Raw genomic sequence first — 19,397 nt, forward strand, 5'->3', positions numbered from 1 at the left:
TCATCGGTTCGAATCCCGGCATCCCATATGGTCCCCCTTGCCTGCCAGGAGCAATTTCTGAGCATGGAGCCAGGAGTAACCCCTGAGCACTGCCGGGTGTGACCCAAAAAAAAAAAAAAAAAAAAAGTATGTGCTCAGGGGCCAACACGACAGCACAACAATAGGGCATTTGCCTTGCACTCGACAGATCCAGGACGTACCTGGTTCAATTCCCAGTGTCCCATATGGTTTCCCGAGCCAGAGCCAGGAGCAATTTCTGAGTGCATAGCTAGGAGTGTCACAGGGTATGCCTCCTCCGCCCAAAAAAAAAAATTAGTATGTGCTCAGCTTGTTGAGCTATTCCTCAGGCCCATTCATGAGTCTTTTTTTTGGGGGGGGGGGGGAGTTATACCCAGCAGCGCTCAGGGGTTACTCCTGGCTCTATGCTCAGAAATCGCTACTGGCAGGCTCAGGGGACCATATGGGATGCCAGGATTTGAACTACCATCCTTTTGCATGAAAGGCAGATGCTATCTCTCCAGCCCCTCATGAGTAATTTTTAAAGGACATTTTAAGTACTGAGTGGGAAAAAATAAATAACATAAATCTTGCTAGAAGTAAATAGGGCAACATGTAGTAATAACACAGTTGAAGTAAAAGAAGCACTTGCAGGGGCTGGAGAAATAGCATGGAGGTAAGGCATTTGCCTTGCATGCAGAAGGTCGGTGGGATCCGGCATCCCATGCCCCTGAGCATGCCAGGAGCAATTTCTGACATAGAGCCAGGAGAAACTCCTGAGCACCGCCAGGTGTGACCCAAACACCAAAAAAAAAAAAAAAAGCACTTGCAAGTACAGAGAGACAAATCAACAGGTCCAGTATGTTCGATGCCTGTCACTGAATAATCTCCTAAGCACCAAAAAGAACCCAAAGCCCAACCTCAAAAATGAAAATGAGTCCCACATTCCATAGCCACTGCCATGTAAACAATGGCCCCATTTCACAACTACACAATTAATCTCAGAAGAGATGACAAGTCAACTGGATGAAACTCACAGATACACCAGTCTTCTTGCTGAAACTCTGGGGTCTCCTACGAAGGGAGAAGGGCTGAGAATCTTCCCAGTTGTAAAGATCCTGGTACTTTTGGATCTGTGACACCATCAAATTCCATAATATTGACAGTCCAACAAGAGCACACCAAATTAGGTGGAAAAGTAGCATAGAGGGGCTGGAGAGATAGCATGGAGGTAAGGCGTTTGCCTTTCATGCAAGAGGTCATCGGTTCGAATCCCAGCGTCCCATATGGTCCCCCGTGCCTGCCAGGAGCAATTTCTGAGCATGGAGCCAGGAGTAACCCCTGAGCACTGCCGGGAGTGACCCAAAAACCACAAAAACAAAAACAAAAACAAAAACAAAAAAAAAAAAAAAAGAAAAGTAGCATAGAAGGCTCACATGAGACGTAAACTTAAATTTATTTTATTTTAGACACCATGGATTTCAATTATTCGGAATACAATTATTTCTGGCTTTCAAGATTCCAACACACCAATCTCAACAGCAGTATAACATTCCCTCCACCCTTGTCACCAGTTCCCTAATCTCTCTTAAGCGTTGGCAGGTATAAATAATTTACCTAGTATTGCTTGGTACAATTAAATAGTAATAGATTATCATGAAAACAAAAACTGGGCATAAGCAATAGCACAGTGGGAAGAGCATTTGCCTTTCAGATGACCAACCCCGGTTTAATCCCCAGCATCCCAGATGGAGTAAACCCTGAGCAGCATTGAGTGTGCCCGCCCCCCAAAATTTAGTAAAAGAAAATTTGTGAAAAAAAAAAAAAAAGAAAAGAAAATTTGTGAAAACTAAGACAATAACTTTAATAACCCCTTTGCGAAATATAACCATTTTCACAAATTTTCTTTTACTTGAGTTTGATTTTCTGTGTGTGTGTGTGTGTGTGTGTGTGTGTGTGTGTGTGTGTGTGTATTTTGAGGTCACACCCAGCGGTGCTCAGGAGTTACTCCTGACTCTGTGCTCAGAAATTGCTCGTGGCAGGCACAGGGGATCACAAGGGATGCCAGAATTTGAACCAAAATCCATCCTGAATCAGCTGCGTGCAAGGCAAACATACTACCATTGTGCTATCTCTTCAACCAAACTCATGTATTTTTTAGATAATTGCATTAGCCATTTTGTTGTAACAAGCAATATATAATAAATTATGTTTGTGCATGGTAAGGGGGCAAATGAAAAACTGAGGACAATAGTGGAGGGAATGTCACACTAATGCAGTGCCTCTCAATTATTTTCTGTCATGCCCTCCGAGGAAGAAGAAAACATTTTCCGTGCCCCCCGCGCAACTGTAAATAATATCTTTATTAAAAAAAACTTTAATGGGCCCGGAGAGATAGCACAGCGGCGTTTGCCTTGCAGGCAGCTGATCCAGGACCAAAGGCGGTTGGTTCGAATCCCGGTGTCCCATATGGTCCCCGTGCCTGCCAGGAGCTATTTCTGAGCAGATAGCCAGGAGTAACCCCTGAGCAACGCCGGGTGTGGCCCCAAAACAAAACAAAACAAAAAAACAAAAAAACTTTAACGGGGACCGAAAGATAGCATGGAGATGGGGTGTTTGCCTTTCATGCAGAAGGTCAATGGTTCAAATCCCAGCATCCCATATGGTCCCCCGAGCATGCCCGGAGCAATTTCTGAGCCTGGAGCCAGGAGTAACCTTTGAGCACTGCCAAAAATAAAACTTTAACCTGCAAAACAAAAAATATATAAAATAATTTGAGCTCATTTTTTAATCAGAGGTGATGTCTGGATTAATGGCTACAATGAGGACGTTTTGCAATGCATAACTTTTCAAAGCGGGGTTTGAAGCAGGACACAGCAACTCTCAGCTTCAGAGACATACAGAGACATAAATACGGGGCTTAGCTTGTTATGACAGTGTTTGCTGAGGTCACTATTTGAGAAGCACTGTAGTAATGGTGAGATTGGTACTGAAATACCGAGTGCCCAAAACAACTGCATTAAGAACAGTTTTGTAAGCCACAGTGTTGTGTTATTATTCTCTTCTTTGGTGGCTCTGTGCACAGAAATCAATCCTGGCAGGCTACGGGCACCATATGGGATGCTGGGGATCCAACCGGGTCTGTACCTACTGCTGTGCCATCGCTCCGGCCCCAGCCACAGTATTTTTTTTTGAGGGGGGGGGGGTGTTTGGGTCATACCCGGCAGTGCTCAGGAGTTACTCCTGGCTCTGCACTCAGATGTTGCTCCTGGCAAGCTTGGGGGACCATATGGGATTCGAATCACCGTCAGTCCTGTATTGGCCGTGTGCAAGGCAAATACCTTACCACAGTGCTATTGCTCCAGCCCAGGCACAGTATTTAAATAAAAAAAATTTAAATAAGAAAAGAAATTATGGGGGCCGGGCGGTGGCGCTAAAGGTAAGGTGCCTGCCTTGCCTGCGCTAGCCTTGGACGGACCGCGGTTCGATCCCCCGGTGTCCCATATGGTCCCCCAAGCCAGGAGCAACTTCTGAGCACATAGCCAGGAGTAACCCCTGAGCGTTACCGGGTGTGGCCCAAAAACCAAAAAAAAAAAAAAAAAGAAATTACTATGATAAAATTGACAAACCCAATGGTTCTTCATGCTCCAACATTTCTTTTTGTGGAGTTGTGGTGGGGGTAACACCTGGCTGTGCTCAGGGATCACCACTAGCAGTTCATGAGAGGCCATAAACAGCTAATGAGATGATCATTTCCCTATTCTGTAGCATATCTATATTTGTACAAATGTCATCACTGAGCACTTACCATAATCAAATAATATTGACTGTGTATATACCCATCTGAAGAAAAGAACTGCCTCTAAATACTGAAATCAGGTTTTAATCCTTTTTATATCCACAACATGTAGCACAGATTGATACAAAGGAGGGATTCAATAAAGTATCCATTAAATAAGCTAATATACCAACCACATACCTGATAAGATATTTCATTGTGCCAAGTGTGTCGTGATAGTACAAGCAGGCAGGGCACTTGTCTTGCATGTGGTCAACCCAGGTTGGATACCCAGCATCACATATGAACCCCTGAGTAATGTCAAGTATAATTCCTGAGAGCAGTCAGGAGTAACCAGAGGGTTGCCAGGTGTGGCCCCAAAACCAACAAACAAAAGGATATTTCACTGAGCAACACAAGACAGTAAGTATACTTATGTATATAATAACATTTAAATTTATTTCATACATAGCATTAATATTTTATCACAAGCAATGCTTATCTGTATTCTCAATAACTATATATATGCCTTATGAATGAAAACTTTCTTTTTATTTCAAATGGCTATTATGTACTCATATAACTTTCAATAAATGTTTGTTGAGAAAATAAAAAGACTATCTGTGTGTGCCTCATAGCATAGGCCTCTTCCTTTTATTTAGAAACTTTTTTTTTTTGGTTTTTGGGTCACACCCGGAGGCAGTCAGGGGTTGATTACTCCTGGCTGTGCTTAGAAATCGCTCCTGGGGGGCCGGTGAGGTGGCGCTAGAGGTAAGATGTCTGCCTTGCAAGCGCTAGCCAAGGAAGGACCACAACCGCGGTTTGATCCCCCGGCATCCCATATGGTCCCCCCAAGCCAGGGCCAATTTCTGAGCGCTTAGCCAGGAGTAACCCCTGAGCATCAAATGGGTGTGGCCCAAAAAACAAAAAAAAAAAAAAACAAAAAAAAAAAAGAAATTGCTCCTGGCAGGCACAGGGGACTATATGGGATGCCAGGATTCAAATCACCATCCATCCTGGATCAGCTGCTTGCAAGGCAAACGTCTTACCGCTGTCCTATCCCTTCAGCCCCTTATTTAGAAACCAGTAGTCAATTTTCTTATAACAGTTTCTCATGACATCCTTCCAAATTTGTTTACTGTACACTGCAGACTGGTAAATAAGGAGGGTGTATTAAGATTTGGATCCGGGGCCGACGAGGTGGGCTAGAGGTAAGGTGTCTGCCTTGCAAGCGCTAGCCAAGGAAAGATTGTTACCGCATTTCGATCCCCCGGCGTCCCATATGGTCCCCCAAGCCAGGGGCAATTTCTGAGCGCTTAGCCAGGAGTAACCCCTGAGCATCAAATGGGTGTGGCCCAAAAAAACAAAAAAAAAGATTTGGATTCTCAAGGCCAGAGCAATAACACAGTGGATAGAGAATTTGCCTTTCAAGTGGCCAGCCCAGGATTAATCCCTGGCATCCCACATGGTCCCCTGAACACTTCCATATGTGATTCCTCATGGAGCCAGGTTGGTACAATGGCTACCAAAAGCAGCCTCCATGGCAGTGTCTGCAGCTTTTTGTTTATATGAAGTGCCCTCAGGAACACTAGACATAGTTCTTTCCAACAACCATTCATATCTACCTTCAAACTGTCCCAAGATTTTTGTGAGAAGCCTAAAAACTTTATTCAGGGCAAGAGAGGTCATTCAGCAGGTAGGGCACTTGCCTTGCATACAACTGACCCAGGTTCAATTCCCTGCATGCCATGTAGTTCTCCAAGTCCATTAGGAATGATCCCTGAATTCAGAGCCAGAAGGATGCCCCACTATTATTTCTATGGTACAGGAATATATTTTTAGGTAGTGCTCCTGGAGATGCTCAGGAACATATATAGTATAGAGTACCATAACTGGCTGGGGTCAGTTATGTGCAAGGAAGTGCCTTAGCTCCCACTGCACCAATCTTAAACTCCAGACAGGTATGATAATATCCAGGGCTTTGAAAAGCTCCAGGGCACAGTGAAGAGCCATCTGCACCAAGCTGCAAAACAAGGAGTATGTGACTAAGACCCTTCTCGGGCCATAATCAAATTCCAAGGTCTCCAGAATTTCTACATTTCTAAGAAGCAGCATTATACCAAGTTTAATGCAGATTAATTTGAAGACATGGTCAAAGAAAGGTAATTCATTCTTGATGTGTGGACAAGTACATCCCTGAACAAGACCCTGGATTTCTGAGAACCTTCAAGTCACCCCCACCTAAACCACATCCATCAATAAATCTACTTCCTATTTAAAATGAATGGCAAAGAGCCAGAGAGATAGCACAGTGGTAGGGCATTTGCCTTGCATGCAGCGGACCGAGAATGGATGGTGGTTTGAATCCCAGCATCCCATATGGTCCCCCAAGCTAGGAGTGATTTCTGAGCGCAGAGCCATGAGTAACCCCTGAGCATTGACGGTGTGACCAAAAAATAAACAAACAAACAAAAAGGACGAGCAAAAGTAGAAAAAATCTGGGGAATTACTGTTTCCTCATAATTACAGCCAAGATTGGTTGAGACAATATAAATAGTGGAGAAGAAATCTAGGAATGAGGAGGAGAAACAGCACACTACAGAGCTTCAAATTATTCCCTACAGGCTGCTGGTTGCACAAGTGCACACAAACATACACATAAAGAATTCTAAAATTAAGAAATCAGTGAATACTTTGATATCAGAAAACTAAAAGTACTATCACCAATGAGGGAAAAGCAGGTGTCACATTGTTTTCAGAGTATTCTCCCTAAGGATAACACAACAGCACACTTGCAGGATTCCAACTGAATTCAAAATCTGCATCCAACCATAAAAGCATCAGAATCATAGGAGGTCTACTTATAAAAGGGAGGAGAGAGCTAGAGCATGAGTATAGCAGATACAGTGTTTGCCTTGGATAGGGTTAACCCACATCTGATCCCCACGCATCCCATATGGTCCCCTGAACACCATCAGGAAGGATTCCTGGTACAGAGCCAGGTGGTGAAAGCACTCAGCCTCTCTGGGTGTGACCAAAAAAAAAAATTTTTGAACAAAAAAGGGATTAAGGATCTGTATTATGACACCAAAATTTTCAAATGTTCTATAATAAATAAGAGATAAGACAGGGACCAGAGTGGTGGCACAAGCGATAGGGCATTTGCCTTGTAAGCGCTAACCTATGACAGATCACAGTTCCATCTCCCGCTATCCCATATGGTCCCCCAAGCCAGGAGTGATTTCTGAGCACATAGCCAGGAGTAACCCCTGAGCATCAGCATCACTGGGTGTGGCCCAAACCCCCACCCAAAGAATGAGATAAGACAAATGAATGTAAAAACAACCCCAAAATAGAACCAAACTAAACTAAAAACCAATTCTTCTTGCAAAAAGGAGAACTAAGGCTTAAAAAAAAAAAAAAAAAACAGATGCTTAAGAAAGACCCTTATTGAATTGTATTACACAAGAGATAAGAAACTTTATTTTGTTCTTCATCATTCTTGTCTTTCAGTGATTCAGAAAGTGAATTACTTTCTGTATTGTGTGAGTATGTGTAAAGTAGAATGAGAGGCTAGGGCAATAAGGGTTTGAATTATGACGAAAAATAATAATAATAAATTTTTTCAACTGATTTTTAGGGACCGAGGTATTACCTTATTTGTGGGGAAAAAAAATAACTAGTTTTTCTGAGAATTTTTTGGCTGTGGAAAAGTAGACCTTTTTTTTTTTAATCACACTCATCTGTTTTCTGGACTTACTCCTGGCTCCTGTGCTCAAGGATCTACTTAGCGAAGCTGGGGACCATAAGTGGTACTGGGATTTAACAGGAGAAATTGCATGCAAGGCAAAATATCTTGCTTTCTAATCATTGGGAAAAGGAATATGGGAGGAATTACTTTCCCCAACTTTAAACTTTACTACAAAGCAATAGTTATCAAAACAGCATGGTATTGGAATAAGGACAGGCCCTCAGATCAGTGGAATAGGCTTGAATACTCAGAAAATGTTCCCCAGACATACAATCACCTAATTTTTAATAAAGGAACAGGAAATCCTAAATGGAGCAGGGAAAGCCTCTTCAACAAGTGGTGTTGGCACAACTGGATAGCCACTTGCAAAAAAATTAACTTAGACCCCCAGCTAACATCATGTACGAAGGTAAAATCCAAATGGATTAAAGACCTCGATATCAGACCCAAAACCATAAGATATATAGAACAACACATAGGCAAAACACTCCAGGACATTGAGACTACAGGCATCTTCAAGGAGGAAACTGCACTCTCCAAGCAAGTGAAAGCAGAGATTAACAGATGGGAATATATTAAACTGAGAAGCTTCTGCACCTCAAAGGAAATAGTGCCCAGGATACAAGAGCCACCCACTGAGTGGAAGAAACTATTCACCCAATACCCATCAGATAAGGGGCTAATCTCCAAAATATACAAGGCACTGACAGAACTTTACAAGAAAAAAACATCTAATCCCATCCAAAAATGGGGAGAAGAAATGAACAGACACTTTGACAAAGAAATACAAATGGCCAAAAGACACATGAAAAAATGCTCCACATCACTAATCACCAGGGAGATGCAAATCAAAACAATGATGAGATACCACCTCACACCACAGAGAATGGCACACATCACAAAGAATGAGAATAAACAGTGCTGGCGGGGATGTAGAGAGAAAGGAACTCTTATCCACTGCTGGTGGGAATGCCGTCTAGTTCAACCTTTATGGAAAGCGATATGGAGATTCCTCCAAAAACTGGAAATCGAGCCCCCATACAATCCAGCTATACCACTCCTAGGAATATACCCTAGGAACACAAAAATACAATACAAAAACCCCTTCCTTACACCTATATTCATTGCAGCACTATTTACCATAGCAAGACTCTGGAAACAACCAAGATGCCCTTCAACAGACGAATGGCTAAAGAAACTGTGGTACATATACACAGTGGAATATTATGCAGTTGTCAGGAGAGATGAAGTCATGAAATTTTCCTATACATGGATGTACATGGAATCTATTATGTTGAGTGAAATAAGTCAGAGAGAGAGAAAAACGCAGAATGGTCTCACTCATCTATGGGTTTTAAGAAAAATGAAAGACATCTTGCAATAATAATTTTCAGACACAAAAGAAAAAAGAGCTGGAAGTTCCAGCTCACCTCAGGAAGCTCACCACAAAGAGTGATGAGTTTAGTTAGAGAAATAACTACATTTTGGGCCCGGAGATATAGCACAGCGGCGTTTGCCTTGCAAGCAGCTGATTCAGGACCAAAGGTGGTTGGTTCGAATCCCGGTGTCCCATATGATCCCCCGTGCCTGCCAGGAGCTATTTCTGAGCAGACAGCCAGGAGTAACCCCTGAGCACCGCCGGGTGTGACCCAAAAACTAAAAAAAAAAAAAAAAAAGAAAAAGAAAGAAGTACATTTTGAACTGTCCTAATAATGAGAATGTATGAGGGAAATGGAGAGCCTGTTTAGAGTACAGGCGGGGGTCGGGTGGGGAGGAGGGAGATTTGGGACATTGGTGATGGGAATGTTGCACTGGTGATGGGTGGTGTTCTTTACATGACTGAAACCCAAACACAATCATGTATGTAATCAAGGTGTTTAAATTTAAAAATAAATAAATAAATAAAAATAAAATTAAAAAAATCTTGCTTTCTATACTGTCTCTCCTATCACTGACTTCTTTTTTCCCACTATGTTTTTATATAAACAGTGTTTTTCATAAAGCATATTCTCCAGGGGGCTGTAGCAATAGTATATTCAGTAGGGTACCTGCCTTGATAGCGCCAATCCAGATTCAATCCCTGGCAGCCCACATGGTTCACCCAGGAGTAATTTCTGAATACACAACCAAGAGGAAAGCCTTAAGACTTCAGGTAAAGTCCAAAAAACAAACAAACAAAATAATTATATCCTCCATGTGTTGTGAAAATGTTATTAGAAAGTAGCATGTATTTTTTTCATGCATTACACCTAATCTGTTGCAGGCAGTTTTGTCTAAACAACATTTTAGGAATAATTCTTCAGCTTGTATATAAAGGTTTTCAGAATTTAACTATGGTAAATACCATCAAATTCAATGCCTGATACTTATGATTAGTCTCTATATAATGGAACCATTTAGTTAAAAGAAGAAAATGCATTTTCAAATTTTGTCTTACACATTATTATTACTAAATCTAAAACAAACTTTAAAATCTAAACTATTTCAGGGGCTGGAGAGATAGCACAGCATTAGGGCATTTGCCTTGCACACATCTGATTCAGGACGGATGATGGTTCGAATCCCGGCATCCCATATGGTCCCCCCGTGCATGACAGGAGCAATTTATGAGCACAGAGCCAGAAGTAACCCCTGAGCGCCGCCGGGTGACTCAAAAAACAAAAGGACAAAAAAAAAAAAAATATATATATATATAAACTATTTCAGTTCCTCAGCAAGAACACTTTTAATTTTTCATTTACATACTAAAGTGCTAAAGTGCATTAAAAGATATAGCTTTTTCTCTCCTCTTCTCTAGTAGAAACATGTCTGACGAGTGAAAATACAGTTGATCGGGCCCGGAGAGATAGCACAGCGGTGTTTGCCTTGCAAGCAGCCGATCCAGGACCAAAGGTGGTTGGTTCGAATCCCGGTGTCCCATATGGTCCCCCGTGCCTGCCAGGAGCTATTTCTGAGCAGACAGCCAGGTGTGACCCAAAAACCCAAAAACCCAAAAACCCCTGAGCACCGCCAGGTGTGACCCAAAAACCAAAAAAAAAAAAAAAAAAAACCCAAAAAAAAAAGAAAATACAGTTGATCAAAAATACACATTTGAAAACAAAAAAAAAATTTGTTTTCGGGGCCGGCGAGGTGTCTGCCTTGCAAGGGCTAGCCAAGGAAGGACTACGGTTTGATTCCCCGGTTTGATTCCCCCGGGCGTCCCATATGGTCCCCCCAAGCCAGGGGCAATTTCTGAGCGCTTAGTGACCCCTGAGCATCAAATGGGTGTGGCCCAAAAAACCAAAAAAAAAAAAAAATTTGTTTTCAATTCACACATACTCAGGCCCAATTTATTACTTTCAACTCTACTCTTACTCATTTCCAGTTAATTTCACTTCTGAATTTCCTGCCACAAAAGTTAAACATTATGATCCTGTTAAAAAAAAAAACTTAAAATAAATACTGAGGGGCCAGAGCAGTGGTGCAAATGATAAGGCATCTGCCTTGCTTGCGCTAGCCTAGGACGGACGGTGGTTCAATTCCCACCCACCCCAGCCCCAGCATCCCATATGGTCCCCCCCAAGCCAGGAGCGATTTCTGAACGCATAGCCAGAAGTAACCCAAGCGTCACCTGGTGTGGCCAAAAATCCAAATAAATAAATAAATAAACAAAATAATACAGAATAAGAATGTATCTTCCGGGGCCAGAGAGATAGCATGGAGGTAAGGCGTTTGCCTTTCATGCAGGAGGCCATTGGTTCAAATCCCGGCACCCCATATGGTCCCCTGTGCCTGCCAGGAGCAATTTCTGAGCCTGGAGCCAGGAATAATCCCTGAGCACTGCCGGGTGTGACCCAAAAACCAAAAAAAAAAAAGAATGTATCTTCCCCTTTCAAAGGGAAACAATATTTTCACAGGAATAAAGTAAAAAGGAAGAAAAAGGAAGAAAAAAAATTTTAGTGATACCTTATCATATAAAAATTATTTATGTCGGGCCAGAATAGAGGGTAGAGTGCTTGCCTTGTAGGTGCTTGCATTGCATGTGGCCGACCCAGATTCGATCCACAGCATCCCCTATGTCCCGAGCACTGTCAGGAATGAATCCTGAGTGCAAAGCCAGGAGTAATCCTGAGCACCACCGGATATGGCCCCCAAAAAATTTATTTATGTGGGGTTGGAGCAATAGCACAACAGGTAAGGCATCTGCCTTGCACACAACTGATCTGGGTTTGATCCCAGGAATCCCATATGGTCCCCTACACACTGCCAGGAGTGATTTCTGAGAACAAAGCCAGAATGTCTATTTCTGAGTACCACAGGATTTGGCCCAAAAAAAAAAATTTGTGATAGCAGAGGCTAGAGCAGTGGCACAGCGGTAAGGCGTTTGCCTTGCACACAGCTGACCCAGGACAGACCAGTCAGATGGACCACGGTTCGATTCCCCCATGTCCCAGATGGTCCCCAAGCCAGGAGGGATTTCTGATCCAATAGCCAGGAGTAACCTCTGAGTGTCACTGGGTGTGACCAAAAAAAAAAAAAAAACCTTATGTGATAGCAAAGAGATAGTATAGTGAACAGGACACTTGCTTTGCATGTAGCAGATTCAGATTTAGTCCTCAGAATTCCATATGGTTCCCCACACATCAGTAGGCATTAATTCCTGAGTGTGAACCAGGAGTAACTCGGAAGTACTGCCAGGTGTGGTTAAAAAAAACATATACATATATATATATAATTTATATACATAATTTAATATACAAATATAATATGACTTAATATAATTAATATGATACAGTTAATGTGTATGTATATTCATTTATATTTATTATTATGTTTATATAATATATTAAACTATGTTTATAGTATTTATAATTTAATATATGGTTTTAACATGTATATATTAAAATATATATACTTTACAGATCCAGGAGCTGTAGAGATACTATAGCAGATAGGTGCTTGCCCAACAAACAACTGATCTGGGTTCAATACACACCACCCCATATAGTCCCTCAAATCCTGCCAAGAGTGATCCTTGAGAGCAGAGCCAGGAGTAAGCCCTGAGCACCACCAGGCACAGCACAAAACAAAAACAAAAACAAAAAGTTTGGGGCTGGAGTGATAGCACAGAGGTAGAGAGTTTTGCCTTGCATGCTTGTGACCCAGGACTGACCTGGGTTCTATTCCCTGCATCCCTTATGGTCCCACGAGCCTGCCAGTAGCGATTTCTGAGTGCAGAACCAGGAGTAACCCCTGAACACGGCCAGGTGTTAATCCAAGAATGTAATCGTGTAGCTCAGTAGTGGAGACTTGCATGTATAAGGGTTCAGTGCCAAACTCAGAAAAAAGTTGTTTTTTTTTTAAAAAGTGATAATTTGGGGCTGGTGTGGTGGCGCTAGAGGTAAGGTGTCTGCCTTGCCAGCGCTAGCATAGGACAGACGGTGGTTCAATCCCCCGGTGTCCCATATGGTCCCCCAAGCCAGGAGTGACTTCTGAGCGAATAGCCAGGAGTAACCCCTGAGCGTTACCGGGTGTGGCCAAAAACAAAACAAAACAAAAAAGTGATAATTTTAGGGGCAAGAGAGATAAAGCAGTGGTAGGGAGTTTGCCTTGCACTCGGCTTACCCAGGATGGACCTTGGTTCATCCCTCATCCCAGGCGTTGCATATGGTCCTCCAAGCCAGGCACAATTTCTGAGCTCATAGACAGGAGTAACCCCTGAACGTCACTGGGTACGGCCAAAAAACCAAAAAAAAAAAAAAGTTATAATTTTTTTCTGAAGCTTCTTCGGTTTTGTTTACAATTGTCAAAAATGGGTAGGGCTCTTGACTTGCACACAGATGACCCTGGTTTGACACACAATCCATTCGGTCCCCTGAACACTGCCAGGAGAAATTCCTGAGCCTAAGCCTAGAACCAGGAGTAACCCCTGAGAGCATTGCTGGGTGTGGCTCCAAAACAAAACAAAAGGCAGGGGGGAGGGGCCAGAGAAATAGCACAGCAGCATTTGCCTCGCAAGCAGCTGACCCAGGACCTAAGGTGGTTGGTTCGAATCCCAGTATTCCATACGTTCCCCTTACCTGCCAGGAGCTATATTTCTGAGCAGATAGCCAGGAGAAACCACTGAGCGCCGCCGGGTGTGGCCCAAAAACCAAAAAAAAAAAAAAAAAAAAAAAAGGCGAGGGGGGGGGGGGGGGGTAAACTAATTAGACCTATTTAATGAAAGGACTTCCAGTTCATAGCTCAAAGGAACCAAACTTTTCTCATAACTGTGTATATATGTATGCATATTAGCTCCTTTTGTTTCTGGCAGGACACAGACACAATTCCAGCTCCTAGTCTGGGGGTCACTTCTGGCAGCGCAAAGCACGTGCTCAGCTCACCAAGCTCTTACTCCGAGCCTGAGAGGTTCAAAGCATATATAGCTTTATCACACTCTGCTTTGCAATGCTGAGGATCAAACACAGGCTGTCACACATGCAAGTAAGTTCTACTGATGAGCTACATCCCTGGACTCTTGCTTTATTTACTAAAGGCTTAAAGAATCTGTGACACTTCACTCCCTAAGAAGAGTCACTAAAGAATCATTGAATAATCTTCCAAATCTGAATGCTAGAGAAATATGGTTAGGTCATACTCAGTTAAGTATGTTTATATTGTTGGGGCCAAAGGACAGTATAGCAGGTTGGGCATTTGCCTTGCACACAGCTGACCCAGGTTAGATCTGGAGTATCCCTATGGTCCCTAAACTCATCAGGAGTGATCCCTAAGTGCAGTCAAGAATAACCCCTGAGGGCCTGGAGAGATAGCACAGTTTGCCTTGCAAGCAGCCGATCCCTATTCCGGTGTCTCATATGGTCCCCGTGCCTGCCAGGAGCTATTTCTGAGCAGACAGCCAGGAGTAACCCCTGAGAAACGCTGGGTGTGGCCCAAAAAAAAAAAAAAAAGAATAACTCCTGAGCATTGCAGGATGTGACTCAAAAGACAAAAAGTATGTTTTTTGTTTTTTTTTTAATTTTTTTTATTTTTAATTATGAGAACAAGGATGCAAAGAAAGAGGACAAGGTAAAGTTACAGTGGAAGGACAATACATAACATAATTCTCAGAAGTCCCCTTGCTGATATCCCAACTTTGAAATTTCATCCAAAGAACATTAAGATTGTAACACACTATAATATTTCTTAACAGCACACAAGGCAATCTAAAGCCATAAAACTTACATAACTCCTTAAACATTACAGGCATAGCATTTTTTTTACATTTCCATATTCATGCATATTAGCTTAAGTTGACCTCAAATCTTAACTGGGTTCTTTTTAAGGATTAGAGTCAAAGGAGCACAGCAAAAATGGTGTTAGAGTGGCAATTGTTGTTTGCATAGGCCCACCAAAATATGAGGGACATGGAAAGAAATAACCTTGGCCTAAATACAAAAAGACCCGATCCCTGAAGGTTCCTGGCACAAGACCAACTCTAGGCTCCAGGCAAGCTAGATCGTCCAATCCAAGACATTGTCTGTAGTGCCAACACACTTATATTTTTCACACAGTCTCTGTTGTTGGTATCAAGCTTCTGTATTTAAGATCCTGGAATCTGTATATCCAACATTGAAGTCAGGATGTGGAGCGTCCTCTGGTTTCACCTTACAATCAAAGGGCAATGCAGGGAGCCCTGTCCTGTAAGCAAATCGTTGTTGTTAAGTCTTCTCAGTGTTAATGGAAGTCTCTTTTGAGCAGGACAATGTCTGAGCAGTGTAGAGTCTTCCTTGGTAGAGGATTGCTTCCAGGTGATGCTATAGACCAGCCTGGATGTTTTGTGGATGGCTTCCCTGGTTCAGGGAAATGCCCTTTCTTCTGAGGTCTGTGCCAGGTCGTTATGTCAATGTTCAGGGTGTAAGGTCCCTTTGCACTATAAGATTTGTCTGTACCAATCTCTATTAGATAGGATCTTATTTATATGTATAGTATTTTCCCATTTTAATGTGCCTATGCAAAAAAGGAGCAATGCCACGTGGTGTTCTTGGCCCATAAGGGGGTGATAAGAACAATTATGGTTCAATCATAAGCATTAATCTGGAGGACTCTTTCTCTAAGATTCCTTGTTAAACAGCTCAAAAAGAGAAGGAGAAAAGCGGTTAGAATCATCACTATATAAGACAACATTTAGTAAGAATTATAGCTGTCAGAGAAAAAAAACAAAATATTCTTTTTTTTTTTTTTTTTTTTTGGTTTTTGGGCCACACCCGGTGACGCTCAGGGGTTACTCCTGGCTATGCGCTCAGAAGTTGCTCCTGGCTTCTTGGGGGACCATATGGGACGCCGGGGGATCGAACCGCGGTCCGTCCTAGGCTAGCGCAGGCAAGGCAGGCACCTTACCTCCAGCGCCACCGCCCGGCCCCAAAAAACAAAATATTCTAAAGAAATACGTGTCCATTTTATGTATCTTGAAACAGTTTGGGGTTGTTACACACAATGCACGGCTTTGGTCTGTGATAACGCTTGTACACTACTAATTAAAAAGAGTAATGTAGATTAGAGATGTTTGGGGGGGATAGAGAGTAAAGGAATAAAAAAGAGCTTTGTAGGGATGTGGGAAAGGGCACGATACAAAATAAAGATTCTTTGGGGCCGGGCGGTGGCGCTGGAGGTAAGGTGCCTGCCTTATCTGCGCTAGCCTAGGAGACGGACCGCGGTTCGATCCCCCGGCGTCCCATATGGTCCCCCAAGCCAGGAGCGACTTCTGAGCGCATAGCCAGGAGTAACCCCTGAGCGTTACCGGGTGTGGCCCAAAAACCAAAAAAAAAAAAAAAAAATAAAGATTCTGGATACGTAAAACGTAACATAACAATAGGAATACTCTTAATATATGAAGTTCTGCAGTTTTGGGATGCATAGGGCGGGATTTCTCCCCCTCCTCCCCCCAGGGCCCGATTAACCAGGCGTGGCCCTGAAGACCCACCAGGTTTGGGGGGATCTTGGCCCCCTGGACTAGGAGTTCAGCCCAGGGGACCTGTGGCTAGCTGTCCTGCCCAGAGCCCCCAACATACCAGTCAAAGACCCAGAAATCCTGGCATGTGGAGTGGTCTGAGCCCAGCCGTGCCTCTATGTAGACTTATTATATAATTATATTAGATTATACTTGGGGAGTAAAGATATATTCTCAATGGAACTTTTAAGGATACAGTAAATGCTTTCACCACATAATATTTCATTTCAAGACTCAAATCTTAGGGTGTGAAGGAAGTCACTCTTCAAATGAGCATACGTCACAAATTAATTACAAACCTCAACCAAAAATTAAAGTGCATAAAGAGTCTTCTTCAAAATGCTTGACTAATTCAAGCTCAAATTATAGATAAAAGGAAGTAAAGATTAAATAGTAGTTTTAATTCACAGTTAATAACTATTATGGACTATAGTTAGTATTCATACTGTAAAGGTTAAGGAGTTGTTCTCTTTTTTTGTTTTGGTTTCTGAGCCACAACCATTGACACTCGGGGGTTATTCCTGGCTATGCGCTCTGAAATCGCTCCTGGCTGAAGGGACCATTTGGGACACCCAGGTCCTGGGTCAGCCGAGGTCCTGGGTCAGCCGCTTGCAAGGCAAACGCCCTACGGCTGTGCTATCTCTCCAGCCCCTTAAGCCACTTACGTTTAAAGAACAACTTGTTGGGGCCAGAGTGGATAGCACAACGGTAGACCACTTGCCTTGCACACAGCCGATCCAGGATCCAGGATCCAGGACAGACAGTGGTTCAGAACCTCGCATCCCAGATGGTCCCCGGGCCTGCCAGATGCAATTTCTGAGCTCAGAGAAGGAGTAACCCCTGAGCACGGCCAGGTGTGAACCCCACCCCACCCCCCAAAAAAGGTAAGTGGCTTAAGTAAAACAAAAATAACTCAGAATCTACAGTTTGTTGTTTGGTTTTGGGGTTTTGTGAGGTATTTTTGTTCTGGTTTGGGGGCCACATCCAGCATTTCTCGAGTTACTTCTGGATCTGTACTCAGTGCTCAGAGAAATATAAATATACAGGATACCAAGGACTGAACCCAGATCAGCTGCATGCAAAGCAAGCACCTTACTTGCTGTACTATCTCTGGCACCCCATACACAGTTTTTGAGTTTTCTTTGAGCCAAAACAAATTAATATAATAAGTCATTAGAATAAATAGGATTTAAGAAAAAATGAAATATTGGTACCTTATTAAATGACAGGCAGACTCCCCTGAAATAACACAATTTTTACTTAAAGGAAAACTAGATTTCTACTTTTTTTTTTTTTTTTTTTTTTTTTTTTTGGGTTTTTGGGTTTTGGGTCATACTCGGCAGCACTTAGGGGTTTCTCCTGGCTCTGTACTCAGAAATCGCTCCTGGCTGGCTTGGAGAGCCATATGGGATGCCGGGATTCAAACCCCCATTGGTCCTGAATTTCTATTTTTTTTGTGTATGTGTGGTTTTTGGGTCACACCCGGCAGTGCTCAGGGGTTATTCCTGGCTCCAGGCTCAGATATTGCTCCTGGCAGGCACAGGGGACCATATGGGACGCCGGGATTCAAACCGATGACCTCCTGCATGAAAGGCAAGCGCCTTACCTCCATGCTATCTCTCCAGCCCCCTGAATTTCTATTTTTAAACATCTAATTTCAAATCTATGAAGTCTTGCTAAAGTCATAAGCACAGCACAACACAGTAATACTTTAAAATATGATGAGAGACTACAGCCGTAGCATTCAGCCAGCCTGGGTTGGATCCTTGGCATCCCATATGGTGGCAGAGCACAGCCAAAAATGACATGCCTGAGCACAGAGCCCTGAGCACCACCGGGTGCGGCCCAAAAACAAAAACAAAAATAAATAAATGAAACATAAAATTTGATGGAGAGCCAGTGAGATAACTCAAAGGGTTAGAGCACATGCTTTGTAACAGGAAGTGGTGGGTTTCATCCACAATACAAAACGATTCCCAGTCTAAAAGCTCAGACTTGTTTCCCCAGAACCCCATGATTCCCTAGCCACCACCTGGAATGACCCCAACCCCATCAACTAGTCAGGAATAGTTCCTCTGCACCTCAAAATAAATAAGACACAGAAAAATGCATTTTGTATGATTCGATTTACATGTAGTTCAGAATGTAACTGATCTGTTAGGAATCATTCAAGTGTTTCCTCTAGAAAGGAAAGGTAGAAAAGAGAAAATATAAGGCAGTTTTGAGATGCTAGTAACTGAGTTTCTTAGGTACAGATTATATGAATGTATTTATAATCTTTATCAAATTGTGTACTAAGTGGTATACTTTTTTTTTGGGGGGGGTCATACTCGGCAGCGCTCAGGGGTTACTCCTAGCTCTATGCTCAAAAATCACTCCTGGCAGGCTCGGGAGACCATCTGGGATACCAGGATTCGAACCACCATCCTTCTGCATGCAAGGTAATCTCCCTACCTCCATGCTATTTCTCCAGCCCCCAGCAAAAAAATGCTCTAAACACACACACACACACACACACACACACACACACACACACACAAAATGCACGCAAATGCATAAGCATTTTGTCCCAGAAAAATAAATGAATGTTAATTAAATACAAAAGTGTTTTTGTTATACAGGCTCCCTTCCAAGAATTCAAGAAGGATGACACCCACAAAAAGCTGTAAAAAAAAATCATACTTCCCAAACACACTCTACTGCAGCGTACACTTAGCCACTATATAGCTCTCGGCACAAATCCAAAAATTTGACAGATGCTCACAAATGCAGCTGAATTTTTTTCCATGGACAGTTTGTTTAGATTGTCTCCCCCAGAGTTAAACCATGAACTGTTGTCAGAGGACAAGCCTAGAAAACAAATGATGCTTTCTTTTTCCTAATCCCACATTTTCCCAAAACTGAAA

At 42.7% G+C, this 19,397-nt stretch overlaps 1 protein-coding gene and 1 pseudogene across 1 annotated transcript in view; one reads left to right on the forward strand and one right to left on the reverse strand.

Annotated features, from left to right (window-relative positions):
- UVRAG (UV radiation resistance associated) overlaps nt 1-19,397 on the reverse strand; it is a 328,462-nt gene that overhangs the window by 306,608 nt on the left and 2,457 nt on the right. The gene's annotated exons all lie outside the window — the stretch shown is intronic.
- On the forward strand, nt 5,275-5,375 carry LOC126019243 (uncharacterized; annotated as a pseudogene).

This window comes from Suncus etruscus, chromosome 9 (genome assembly GCF_024139225.1).
Source record: "Suncus etruscus isolate mSunEtr1 chromosome 9, mSunEtr1.pri.cur, whole genome shotgun sequence".
NCBI classification, from domain to species: Eukaryota; Metazoa; Chordata; class Mammalia; order Eulipotyphla; family Soricidae; genus Suncus; species Suncus etruscus.